The sequence below is a fragment of the Protopterus annectens genome, chromosome 3.part0 (genome assembly GCF_019279795.1).
Source record: "Protopterus annectens isolate FY-2018-M chromosome 3.part0, PAN1.0, whole genome shotgun sequence".
NCBI lineage: Eukaryota > Metazoa > Chordata > Ceratodontiformes > Protopteridae > Protopterus > Protopterus annectens.
Window position 1 is genome coordinate 892,969,489 of NC_056731.1, and position 15,363 is coordinate 892,984,851.

The following is a 15,363-nucleotide window of genomic DNA, read 5'->3' on the forward strand; positions in this document are numbered from 1 at the left end:
AGATGTACACTGGGGGTCTTCACTGTGTCACGTCCAGACAGAGGCACAGTAAAGCAAATCATAAATGGCCATAATATTCACATAGCAAGGGGTGGCGAAAGCCACACACACTGGCTAGGCTTATAAATGCCCTAGGGTGGATAGCCTAGTATGAACCTATGAACCTATGAAGATACAAATTGTACAGGACACTAAGGATAATCACAAGGCTTTCTCAACTGATGGTAGGAACCTTGTTGGGAATTCACAGATATGCTCTGAATCACTCAAATATTACAAACAACATACCAAACACACACACATATTGCCAACATACAAGCTGACAGGTGCAGTGCAAACCCCCCCCCCCCCCCACACAGAATGCAAAATATCTATCCCAGCAGACTGCTGGCCCCCTGACATTGCAGATGCTGAGGTAACAGCCAGTATCTACAAAGCAAAACACACGGCAGCAATGGTATGAGATGGTGTCCTGGGCTGAGTCCAACATGGACTCCAAGAAGAATGGAATGCCAAATCACACTACTGCTCAATGTCAGCCTTACCACAGGATATGTACCCAAAGAGCAGTGTACAACAACAGTGGTCCTTCTCAACAAAGGTGTTGCCTGAATGGATACTGCAAACTACCACCCCAGAATCCTGACAAGCTTGGTCTGCACAGCTATGGAAAGGATCAGCATGTACCGCAGACATAAAGATATTGGGGACCTACTGACACCGGACCCTACCCAGTGTGGCTTTCTTAAGTGCAGATCCTGCCCTTAAACATGTTTGACTCATTTGAAACAGTCATTAAGGTCATTGATGAGGGCAATGTGGTCCACACAGCGTAGCTGGACCTTGCAAAGGCTTCCATACAATACCCCACGTGTTCATTATAGATAGGCTCACCAGCTTAAATATAAACCCCTATGTCAGTAGAGGGGTTGCAAACCAGACCAAGGACAGAACTGACATGGTCAGACATGCTGCAGCCATGTCAGACTACAAACCAGATATAAGTGGCATCCCACAAGGCTTGGTCCTGGGACCTCCCTCGTTTGGTATATATGTCCCATAGGTACAGGCCAACATGGAAGGACTGTGTCTGAACATGTTTGCAGAGGACTACAAACTGGCCACCATATCTGACCCTCCAGCTGACACAAGCATCCCACAAAAGGGCCACATAGAAACAGACAACTGGTGCCATAGCCATGTCAGCAAGCTAATTGCAGAAAAGTGTATAGTCAACCCCTGTGGATATACAGTAAGTGCCAACCAATTACCACATAGGTGTTAACCCATTAAGTACTTAACATGTAATGAGAGACCTGGGGACACAAGTTGATAGATATCCTGCATTGGACAAACATGTGGCTGTAGTGGTTACAGAAACGTACCATATACCCACCTAATCATGAAGGTTGTCAGATCTAGATAAGGGGAGGTCATTGTGGCTCTGCAGTCATCCTTCATCAGTGTTACAATTGACTACAATAGCCCCTGTGGGATGTACCTCAACAGACACCTCCATCAACTGGAAAGTCCCCAAAAGTACCTCACCAGGAGTATCAAAGAGCTTGAACAGATGCCATGTGTTGCCTGATTAAACAAACTGCAGGTCCACACACTGCCATACTGCCCACCCAGAGGCAAGCTGTGCCTGATGTATAAAGCCATGTCCAAGCTGGAATCAATGAACATGCTGCACCTTGCACAATCTGAATGGCAGTGAGCTATGCACATGAGAGACCTGAACCCCAGCACTGACATACATAGGACAAGCTGTACTGAATGATCCATAACACAGAAGCCACCCCCACTCATGAGTAAACTCCCAGTACAGGTTAGCCAGAGAGTCACTCATCGACTCTCCTCAGGAGGAATCTTGATGAGTGGATGGGAGATGGTAGGTTTACCCTGGGTATCACTGTTATGTCACGGGTAGACGGAGGCACAGTATACTAACCATGACATATGTCATGGCAAACTCCACCTACAATGTGTGTCGAAGGACAAACACACTCTCCGACTAGCATTAGAAATGGCCTAGGGCACATCGCTAGTGTTTGCCAATGTACACCTATGTTGTGGAATACACTACCAATGTTGGACAAGCCTGGTTTAAGTAGTTCATATCTGAACATAATGCAACATGGTCAGATGTGCACAATTGGCCCCTAACCAGGCTGTTGTGCTCACTGTGAAAATGTAAAGCAGTGATAGGACTAAAGGCCAGGATACTGTCCACCACAGTGAAAGTACTGAACCAGTACACTATACGGTACTACAGTGTTAGGTCAGTATGAAAGGATGTTGACAACTGTATGCAAAGTATCCCATGCAAACCCTGCAGGCAGAGTATAATCCCTGTTGTGTTCAGACACAAAGCAGTTGGACAGTAACTACACAACATGACACACAACACACAACCATAAACGTGAGATATTGTTGAAGTTCACACTCATCCACGAATGTGGTGGGCTGCCGAGTTCAACATATGGAAAGCTCACACTGGTCATGCTCGCACACTTTGATAAATGAGACATATGTCAGATAGCATGCCATGGAAAGCCTGAACTGGGCATGCTCACACACTTAGGCCAAATCTCAGTTTAGCAGTTGGCCACACATATCTGGTATTTGTACGTGTTATTCCAGGAACCAACCACATACAGCAATCTGCCCAGTGCACACAGTTAAATGACTACAGAGACATACCTGATATAGTGGATCCCTCCCATATTCAAACATCTTCCACAGATACACAAGTTGTTCATAGAAACAGGGAATGCTATGGCAATAAAGACCTGCAAACAGTCTATCAGTAACAAATATTGTGCATCTGACAATTAAACATATGGGTGTAGAGGTCAACACTAGGCTGTTTGCCTTAGGGAATGACAGCTTAACCAGAGTGTGCTTGGCGTCTGCCTCCCCAGTACAGTAGGCTACTGTGCCACTGTAAAGTAGGTCACATAAGGCACCGTGTGAGGCTAGTGTGCTGTGCCTCTGTCAAGCAGGGACACAGTGGAGATCCCAGGGGTTGAATTTGCTAAGCCACATCCATGTTGTTGGTGTGTGCTGGAAGAGGGTTGCTGAGGACCTCTAACAGTAAGTGGGCATCAATAACAGACTGAGGGGAGCCTTATCTGCATTGTCTGGACAATTTCACTGTCAACACTATGTCGTGATGATTATGAGGGATTGAAGTGTCATGCCAGTACTGTTCAGAGATGTCCTCCCTCTGTGGGCTACTGCTCTGCAATGTATTAGCTCACTCTGTCTGTTGGACAGCTCATATATGGCTGGTGTACACCTGACAGGTGTCCTGTTGTGGAGCAGTCATGGGTATATTTGGGATAGCATGATCAATGCAAACCTTCCACATGCTCATAGAATGCAATTGTCAAGGATTATGCAGAGTGGCCTGTATACTCCCCCAGCATGGGTCCTTTGAAGTCTTCCACCCCAGTCTTCACAAGTGTAAAGTCTGCTTTTGATAAATACACTTTGTTTGCAGTGACAACCTTGCCTGGGGGTGGTGATGGGATATGGATGTCCAGGGAAAGGTGGGTTTGGTCAGATATCAACAATGGTGGTCTACCTCTGGTGTGGAACAGTAAGTACCCATGTTGCAGATGGTCAGGTGCAATATGTATTCCCCCTTGTGGCTGTGGTGAGTGGTTCTGCCATAGCACATGGACTCACAAATTGTAGTGGCTGTAGGGTAATGTTGTAGAGGCCTGAGTAGTTCCCACACACAACATACCTGTACCTGACATTAACAACTGGAATGGTGTATGTGAACACCTGCATATCTTGGCACTGTTCCCAGGAAGCAAAGTGTGTGTCCTGGATGTGGGAGGGGTGGTCTGAACTGGTTGTGTTGTGTGTTATAGGTCCTGTGGTCACGAAGCATGGTATAGAACATAACCTGCCAGTGTGATGTGCATATCTGACCCTGAAGTAGGTGGCTGCAAATGCATATATATGCTATCCCCCACCTGACAGGTAGTACTAGATGTACATACCTCTGTAGAAATAATGATGTCAGCACCCTATAAATACTGCAGGTGCAGAACAGATGCCCAGTAATTCGGATAGTGTGCTCTGCTAATGTGTCTCCCTCAAGTGCCATAATATAGTTAGGTAGGGGTTTGAATCCTGCAAATGCTCAGTGTGTGTGTGTGTGTGTGGGTGAGCAGGGTTGGTGTGTGTGCAAGTCTGTGTGAGGGAAATGTCCCTTTTGGCAACTGGGAAAACACACTACAGGATGCACATTCCCCTTTCTAAACACTGATGATGTCAGCACCCTATAAGTACAGCAGGAGAAGGGAAACCTCCTAGTAATGCGAATAGTGTGCTCTGCTAATGCGTCTGTCTCAAGTGTCATAACATAGTTAGGTAGGGGTTTGAATCCTGCAAATGCTCAGTGTGTGTGGAGGGGGGTTAGTGTGTGTGCAATTCTGTATGAAAGAAATGTCCCTTTTGGCAACTAGGAGAACACACTACAGGATGCACATTCACCTTTCTAAACACTGATGATGTCAGCACCCTATAAGTACAGCAGGAGAAGGGAAACCTCCCAGTAATGCGAATAGCGCGCTCCGCTAATGCGTCCGTCTCGAGTGTCATAACATAGTTAGGTAGGGGTTAGAATCCTGCAAATGCTCAGTGTGTGTGGAGGGGGGTTAGTGTGTGTGCAATTCTGTATGAAAGAAATGTCCCTTTTGGCAACTAGGAGAACACACTACAGAATGCACATTCCTCTTTCTAAACACTGATGATGTCAGCACCCTATAAGTACAGCAGGAGAAGGAAACCTCCCAGTAATGCGAACAGCGTGCTCTGCTAATGCGTCCGTCTTGTGTTCCATAACATAGTTAGGTAGGGGTTTGAATCCTGCAAATGGCAAGTGCGTGTGGGGGGAGGGGTGGAATACATGTGTGAGAGAACTGACCCTTTTGCCAACCAGTACAACACACCAGCTGCTGCATATTCCAATCTCTACACAGAGATGATGTCAGCACCCTACAAGTACAGTGGAAGAGGGCAAATCTCCCAGTAATGCAAATAGCATGCTCTGCTACTGCGTCTCTCACTACTGTCATAGCACAGTTAGTTATGGCTTTGAATTCCACACATGACACGTGTGTTTTTGTCACACAGAATGCCCATGTGTGTGGGTTGTTGTTCACAATAATGCATGACATTGATTAAACCAGTAATGGCAATGGACACAGATGATGTATGTGTGTGCCAAATACACATATGTACCTGTGACCTTCAATAGTTCCCATATCTGACGCCTGCCACATGTGAATACATGGTATTTGCACTGGATATCATTATGACTGTGGTCTTTTGTGCGGGTGCTGCATGTGGTATGTGTATATACAGTGTGAGATGTATATGGTATCATCCTAGCAGCGAGGGATACACATCTGGTCTGGGGCATATAGTCTACATGTTGTTGATGAACAGGTGCTGCATGTTTTTACCTGTTGTGGGAGTGGTAACAAGTTGATCCATAGCAATGCAGTGACTACATGCTAGGAACCTTTCAGCTAGGGTGTTGTAGCTACAGTAATTTATCAGCATTCAGTAATACGTCAGCATTCCTGGTGAGGGTATGATGCCAACCAAGGTCAGGGTCATACCAGCCTGTGCCACATGCTCAGAGAGCCCTTCCATGTTCCCTATCATGTAGTCCAGGGAGGTACATCACAGGTCAGCCATAGTGGCATGGACAATGACTGAGTCATATGTGTCCATGCCTCTGACTGACCTGTATGCTTGTGTTATGTGGTGGACCATAGTGCCCCACGGGCATATCACTGTGACCTTCACCTTGTCCAGCCTGGTGAGCGGGACCTCATTGTACCGGACAATAAAGGTACCTAGCACAACTGTAGCAGGTGTGTTGTCTAGCCGTACAGGCTGTGACTGTTTGGCACACAGGATTTGTGTGCTATGTGTTGCATGTGCTGTGTTCTGGCTTAATGTATGCCTGTGTGCCAGCTGCAGAGGTGTCTGCTGCTCAGGCAGGATGCTATTCTGAGGCTCCACGAATGGCCCAGTGTGTTCACATGTTTGTATTGCTGTCAGTGTAGGTCTACATCAGACTGGTATTGTAGTCACTGTAGTATTTCATGCCACCTGACAGGTTATACCAGTACTGGGTTCAGAGTGCTTAGTCCCCAGTTTGGCTATGTGGTTGCATCTCATACATGTGTTGTACGTCCATGTGTAGGGGAGAGGGTTGACTGTGTACATGTGGCAGCTGTGACATTGCCACATGACCCACATATTCCACAACTGTACCATAGAGGTGACTGACAAGTGACCTTTGCACATGCTACCATAGTATTGTGATTGCCATGGTGATTAACAGCACATAGGGCCAATGGGGAACAAGGTACATAGGTTCATAGGTTCATAGGTTCATACTAGGCTATCTGCCCTAGGGCATTTATAAGCCTATCCAGAATGTGTTTGGCTTTTGCCACCCATTTTAAATTTATTTTACTATGCCCTTTTCCGAGGTTAGTATACTGTGCCTCTGTCTAACAGTGACACAGAAGTGATACCCGGGGTAAACCTACAATCTCCCATCCACTCATCAAGATTCCTCTTGAAGAGAGTCAATGAGGGACTCAGCCCAACCTGGACTGGGATTTTATTCCAGAGTGAAGGGAGCCTCTGGGTTATGAATCTGTCCCTCCAGCATGTCCTATTTATTTCAGTGCTGAGGTTCAAGTCTCTCGAGCACGTAGCTCGATGGGATTTGGATATTCTGAGGTGCAGCATGTCCATTAATTCCGGGTTGGACATGGCTTTATACGTCAGGCACAGATCTCCTCTGAACAGGCAGTATGCCACTGAGTAGAGCTGGAGTTTCTTTAACCGGGCAGCATATGGCATCTGTTTGAGCCCTTTGATCCTCTTGGTGAGGTACTTTTGGGGTCTTTCCAGTTGCTGCAGGTGTCTGGTAAGGTACATCCCAACAGGGGCATTGTACTCAATTATGGGCCTGATGAGGGATGAGTAAAGTGGCACGATGACCTCCCCTTATCTAGATGTGAATCCCTTCATGATGAGGTGGGCTATATAAAATGTTTTTCTAACCACTTTGGCCACGTGGTTGTCAAATGAGAGATTGCTATCAAATTGGGTCCCCAGGTCCCTAATTACTTCTTCTGTACTTAATGGATTACCACCTATATGGTAATTTGTGGGCACTTTGTTTTTGCCAAAGGGGATGACTATACACTTTTTGGCATTTAGCTTGAGGCCATGGCTCTGGCACCAGTTGTCTGTTTCTATGAGGCCCTTTTGGAGGATGCTTGTGTCGGCTGGAGAGTCGATTATGGCAGCCAGTTTGAAGTCATCTGCGAACTTGATCAGCCACAGTCCTTCCGTGTTGGCCTGTACCTCCGAGAAATATATACCGAACAAGAGAGGTCCCAGGACTGAGCCTTGTGGGACACCACTTGTAACTGGTTTGGAGTCTGACATGGCTCCAGCAATTCTAACCATGTGGGTTCTGTCCTTGAGCCAGTTTGCAATCCATCTAGTGACATAGGGGTTTATATTTAAGCTGGTGAGCTTCTCTATAATGCCTGAATGGGGTATTGTATCGAAGGCTTTTGCGAGGTCCAGGTAGGCTGTGTGGACCACCTTCCCCTCATCAATGGCCTTGGTGACTGTTTCAAAGAAATCAACCAGGTTTAAGAGGCAGGATCTGCCCTTAACAAAGCTGAACTGGGTAGGATCCAGTGTCTGTAGGTCCACAATATCTTTATTTATGAGGTCCATGATGATCCTTTCCATAGCTTTGCAGACCAAGCTAGTCAGGCTTATGGGGCGATAGTTTCCAGGATCCATTGAGGCACCACCTTTATGGAGAGGGACCACTGTTGCTGTACGCCACTCTTTGGGCACATATCCTGTAGTAAGGCTGAGATTGAACAGTAGTTTTATGTTTGGGTTTAGCTCTTCTTGGAGTTCATGTAGGACACAGCCTGGGACACTGTCTGGTCCCATTGATGCTGTGTTTTTTGCTTTGGAGAGGGCGGCTCTTACCTGAGCATCTGAGATGTCAGGGGGGCAGCACTCTGCTGGGATAGATATTTGCCCTTTTGGTGTGGAGGAGGGGAGAAGTTTGTGCTGAACCTGTCAGCTAGGATGTTGGCAATGTCTGTGGGTTCGGTGTTTCTTTTGCCATTTTGGACTAATTCTGAGCATATCTGGGAATTACTACCCAGGTTCCTAACATAACTAAAGAAAGCCTTGTGATTATCCTTAGTGTCCTGTGCAATTTCCTCTCAAAGCCGGCCTTAGACAATTTTATGAGTGCCCGTAGGTTTTTGCTAATACTGATCAGTGATGCCTTCCCTTTTTGGGATTTTGCTCTATCATTTAGTAGCTTCCTCCTTCTGTTGTATAGTTTGTTTATGGCTGGGGTCCACCAGACTGGACGTCTGCCTTTGGAGGATTGGGTCTTGGTTTTATTTGGGATCGCATGATCCATGCATTCCTGAAGGTGTCCATAGAATGCGTTTATAGAGGATTCTGTGGTCTGGGCCGTATTTTCCACAGGCCTGGGGGCTTTGAAGGATTCCACCTCAGTTTTGAGGAGTGTGAATTTGCTTTAGAGAAGTTTTTCACTGTAGATTTCTGGGCAGGGGGTGGGGTTGGGATGTGCATATCCAGTGAGATTAGTTTATGGTCTGATCTTTCCAGTGAGGGATACACTTCTGGTCTGGAGCATAGAGTCCCCATGTTGGTGATGATCAGGTCCAGTATGTTTTCCTCTCTTGTGGGAGTGGTAACAAGTTGTTCCATAGCATTTGAGTTTATAAATTCTAGGAACCTTTGGGCTAGGGTGTTGGAGCTAGAGTAATGCTCCCAGTCTATGTTTGGGTAGTTGAAGTCGCCCAATATAATGGTGTTTGGAGAGACCTTCATATTTTCCAGTGTTCTCAGGAAGGCCAAGTGGGGTTCCTGGGTTTGGGAGGGTGGTCTGTAGCAGGCTATAACCTGGAAGGCAGTTTTACCCACTGTTAGTTGCACATGGATAGTCTCTGATGCTTCGTGCTTTGCCACCAACCTGGAGGTGTGGGTATCTTTGATGAATATCAATACTCCTCCTCCTTTTGTGGTTCGGTCCAAGTTTTGGGGTTGAAAAGCATGGTATGAGGTATAACCTGCTAGTGCTGGGGTGCTCTCGGTAGCCCTGATCCAGGTTTCTGTTACTGCACAGATATCAATGTTCTCCATGCTAAGGAGAGTTTTGAGTGTGTGCATCTTGAGGTTTAGACTTCTGGCGTTGAGTAGCATTACTCTTATTCTTATCCCTTGTGATACCTATGGAGGTGGGTTTGTCCTTTGAGCCTTGCCTAAAAAAGCCACTATGGGGGTAGCAAGAGCCTTTGCCAATATCCGAAAGCCCAGGGGTGACAGGTGCAAGCCGTCCCTAGTGAAGCAGGAGGTTCAACAGAAGGTGAGTATGTGAGGGTGTAGTGCCTGTGATTAGTTAGCACTGGCATATATGACTGCTCACGTGGACAAATGCCAGGTAAGTCATATGCAATGTGTCACAGGCAATGTACATGTGAACAGGACAAACAGTGACGTTCTGTCAAGTGAGACATGGACATACATATAGTAAGCTATGCAGATGTCACTAGGAGTCCACAGAAGCTCTGTAACTCTGCATTGCAGGTGGGGTCAGTGTTCCAGGGTAACTGCAAGCAAACATGCATGCAAACAAAGCTACAGTAAGCAGGGCTGCATGTAATCCATTGTACAACAAACAAGCTGTACCACTTCCAATAGGTAACAGGTCAAATATGCAGGCACTATACACATGTACATGGAAATACACAGGTCAGATGGCTAGGGTCCAGTCTCAGCACACACAAGTGTACAGACCATGTACCGTCAGGATGTGCAATAACTGGATGGAAACCCAGGTGCTCATACCTGCAGTAATACACATGTCAAATAACAGACACTGAGCCTTCACTCAGTGGTTCCATACTTAGTAGGCTGTATGCTACCTGGCCTGCCACCACAGTATCCCTGACATGTATGGGGACTCTCCCTCCTGTGACAGTTAGTTTTGTGTGTTGGGGCTGTCTAGCATGGTATAAGATGTGAGCTTGCAGTGCTAGGGTGCTCCTGTGTGTCCTGTACCAGTCGTGTAGTACTGCACACATATCAACATCCTCAAACATCCGCATTGCAGAGTCCATTGTGGGCAACATGCCACTTGCAGTTTACATGTCCATCATTGCGTATCAATACTTTCATTACCTTATCCCCTGTGCTACCTATGTATGTAGCCTTCTGTTGACATCCTTACCACCAGTATGCCAACATGTGCAGATGATACACTATGGTACTTACCATGGGTGTAGACAACAGTACATGACAATCATACCCTTACTGCATCAGGCATGCTGGGATATACCCACAATTATATCAGCACACAGTACTGTTAACAACATGATACTATTACTACACGTCTATGTAGTCACCCTGTGCATCAGCAACATGTTAACCTGTACCTGCACTGATGTTACAGATTGCAGGAGGTGGCACAGTTTCATCATATGCACAGGGTGTGAACTTGGTATGCCTGAGTCAGCCACAAATACCACCAATTGACATGTATGTGTATGTGTGTTGGTGAGGGACAACAGTACAAGGTGGGGCAATGTTGATGCAGTGTGTGTGTGTATGCGGTAGCCCTAGGTGTTGTCAATTCACATGTGTGTATGGATGCACACAGTTCCACCTCATGGCTGCCATATACTGGCATTTGTGGACAGCCACAGACTGTACCTGCCAGGTCATACAGATCAGTGTCTCTGGCCACGGACACGGTACCTGTGCCTTGCAGGGGTGCTACAGACCATATCCGGTACCAACCCAGACTGGGTACTGTCATCAGAAGCAGGTGTTTGTTGACTGGACACAGATCCCTGTCGGGCCTGGCCAGAGCCACGTGCACGTGGTCTCCTGGGGCGGTCTGATGACAGCACAGACCCAGCATTGCTGGGGCTGCTGCTGGCACTATGGGGGAGGCCGCGGCCCTGTTGTCGTCCGCAATGACTGCCAGCTGCTGCTGTTGCTGGCATACGTCCACGTCGACGCCTCAACCATCCACCATCGCCCTGGCTCATGGACATGTAGTTGTGGAACCGGTCTAATATGTCCCCACAACGTCTGTCTATGACATCAGTGAAATTATGGATGGCAGCCGCAATGTCACGCATACTGTCAGTCATGGCTGTGCGACATGCTGTCAGCTCCCTCAGACCCAGTCTGGTGTACCGTTCCATATGTGACTGTGCCTGCATGACAGCCCAAAACATAGCTGAGGTTGTAAGACCTCTGTGGGCATGTCTGACAGGGGCAGTACGCCCGTGGATGCTCCCACAAGAACCCCTGGACATTTGTCTGTGTGGTACCATCTCAGGGCCATGCCCATGGCTGCTGTGTGGGGACGCATGTGCCACAGATACCACATTACCCTGGTCAATGCCCACTGTATCCTGTCCATCACCTAGGGACATTGGTGACAAAGGGTGTATTGGCAGGATAACTGTGAGCATTGATGGGGTTGACAGCTGTGTACTGTCAATTGGCTGACCAATGACGGACCCTGGCATACTTTCATGTGCCATTACACAGATGTCATCATTATCAGTACCCATGGCACCTGATTCAGGTTCCCTGCTGCATGACACCAGAGCAGAACCAGAACCTGTGGGAGGGAAACAGGAAACACAGTTTACAATGTCTACACAATATTACCAGTGATGCACACATCCACACATGCACAGGTCCACACATGCACACATGCACACGTGCACACATGCACAAATGCACAGGTGCACACATGCACACATGCACATAGTTGCACACATGCACACAGTTGCACACCTGCACACATGCACACAGTTGCACACAGTTGCACACTACTCAGTATGCGTGATATCAACACACAGACACAGACACATCTGCATGCATACGCAGAGCACTACTCAGTGAGCCTAATATTACTATTACTATCAAGACTATTAAAGGTATTGTTAATACACACTCACCAGCATGGATAGGCTGTATTACTGTTACACTGGTGGGACCTGCAGAAGTGAGGAAACTAATGTCAGTGGGCACAACTGTGCCATTGTTACTGAGTATGATACAGGTCAGTAGTACAACAGTCGCCTTTCACAGGTCAGCTGCTGATATTGAGAATATCACCCTTGCACATTAAATACTATGATGACAGCTACAAACCAAGGACACACCTCACACATGCATTAACTACCAGTGTACACTACAGTCAACTATACATATGGCATATTACCTGCACGCTCATAGTCTTGCTGCTGCGTGGCTCCAGCCTCCATCATAATGCATGTCTGCTGCTGTTGTTGTTGGCGGGCTGGAGCCACAACACTTATGAGTAGTCCCTCCAGTCTGGTGAGTGGGGGATGTGTAGCCACCCCACCACCTGTGGCAACCTGTTGCCTGTGGATATCCGATGCACGCTGATGGACATTTCTGATTAAATCACTGCATTGATGTCATACCTGCTCATATGTCCTGTTATGCGTGCCTATGTCATTTACCCGATGGACCAGGTCTTGCCACAGTGCAGTCCTGTCCTGCTGATTCTGGCTGATGCGGGAAAAGAGTATTGCATAATCCCACACCAGGCTCTGGTGTATCTCCTCATCCTCAGCTGCTGAGTAAGCTGGATTGCGCTGGTGAGCCATGGTCCTGAAAAAGGAAATAACATGATATCAGCAAAATATGTCAGCAGAATTTGGCACACATACTACACATGCTACTCGACTGTTGTGATTCAACATATCTCACATATATAGCATCTGTCTGTTTATTGGTGGATACACATGTAAATGGCCAGGTATCAGTGCTCAGCCAACAACTGTGCAACAGTACCTGGCACACTCCATATGACATACTACCAAACCCCAGCAGTCAGAACACTGATTCAGTTCCAAAGCACCTCCTCACTCTGAGGGTTTGTATCGAGGTACTGTATGGGGTACATCATCAACTACTGTGAGCTGACCACAAACTAATTGCCCTGGATATACATATCCCACCTCCACCACCAGCACAAACGACTATAGTGAATAACATTTCAAATGCAAACTTTACACTTTGTAACAGTGACATGGTATCCTTTCAGCCCACTGGGCCAGTGGAAGACACAACCCACAATGCTGACCCCTTCACAAATTATTTCTACGGACATCTCCGAGAATGCATGGATCATGCAATCCCATATAAGACCAAGGCACTCTCCACAAAGGGACAGCATCCTGTCTGGTGGACCCCATTCATAGACAGATTGTATAACAAAAGATGGAAGCTACTGCAAGACAGAGCATAAATTCCATAAAGGGAAGGCATGTCTGATCAGCACTAGTAAGGAGCTATTTTCTCTCATACAAACATCCATGGGCAACTTTGAGAGGGAATTCAACAGGGACACTACAGATAACCACAAGGCCTTCTTCAGTTATGTTAGAAACCTGGTCAGAAACCCTCCACTATGCTCATAGTTAGTACACAACAACAAATAATTCCCTGAACCCACAGATATTGGCAACATTGTGGCAGACAAGTTCAGTGCAGGTTTCCCCCCTTCCTCTCCCCCAAAATAAGACATACTTATCCCAGCTGACTGTAACCTCCCTGTCATCACAGATGTCCAGGTGAGAACCGCCATCAGGAAAGCAGGATACACAACATGAATGGGATCTGATGGTATCCCCGGTTGCATGCTACATGAACTCCAAGAGGAGTTAAACACACATATAGAAGTGCTATGTAACACTAGCCTGACTACAGGATATGTACCTGTACACTGGCGCACAGCAGCAGTGGTTCCACTACACGAAGGCGGCACCTCTACATACCAATACAATACAACACAATACAATATATTACAATACAATACAATACAATATGCTATTGCCCCTGGGACTACAGCAGCATACTGTTCTGCTACCCTGACCATTGTGACACATGTGATGTGATGGTACCTGCTGCTGTCAAACAGTTACACAGGGTGACTCATATGGCATATTACCTATCTGACTAACATTCAGCAGGAGTATGTGTGACATGTACTCATGGGGAGTCTTGCTTCTTAACACTGTGTAGTTTATTGCAGGGTATGTCTTATCTGTGGGTAGGAACCTGTACCTCCACCATGTGCTCTCTATTGCAGTGTCATGGACGACACACAGCAGTCATTTAGGTTGTGGATGGTGTGAGGTGTTACTATGGTTGTTGGACATCTGTCATGGGTGTGACTTAAGTATGTAAATCCAGGAGTGGTAACCTCTATGTGGGTAGTATGTGTGTACTCTGTGGTGTTGTCAGTCACTGTGCATTGGTAATGTGTTTGAGTGCATTGTCACAGTGTTGTACATGTCACTGTGTCCTTCTCCATATCTGTAGCTGTCATGTGAGGTACATACCGTGGCAGCCATTATGTGGTGTGGTGGGGTACACTGGCCTACATGTCCATAGCTGACACACCATGTCTGCTGACACATACCATGTGCAGGTATTCCAGGAATAGTGTGCCACTGTGAATATCATTGGGGGGACTATTGTACACATTTATGACCCTGTTCACCCTTGACACATGCAGTGGTGGACAGCCAATCACATATCTGGTGGTTACTGGTGTAGGTGATTTGAAATGGGGTATGGTACTCCAGTTTTGACACTGGTGTTCACTCCATGCCTTTGTCACCAGGCACCTGTTGCAATACATCTGTACACATGTGCCTCACTCAGAATATATATACATCTCTCTCTCTCTCTCTCTATATATATATATATATATATATGTATATAGATATATCTATATGTATATATATATATATATATATATATATGTATATAGATATATCTATATGTGTGTATATATATATTGATGTACATATATTGCTACAGATATGGAGAGAGGGGGGTGTGTGACAGAGAGGGGGTGAGAGTGACAGAGGGGGTGGGACAGCGGGAGTGTGAGATCGTCATATACAGTCATACCTGTAGATAGTCAGATCTGTCTGTCTATGTATATGTATCTACATATATCTATATCTGTATGTGTGCATTACATATATATGTTTGTACATATTCTATCTATCTACATCTGTCTATGTATTCCTACATCTCTCTCTATGTATGTATACATATATGCATAATATATATAAATATATATATATATATATATATATATAAATATATATATATATATATATATATATATATATATATATATATATATATATATATATATATACATAC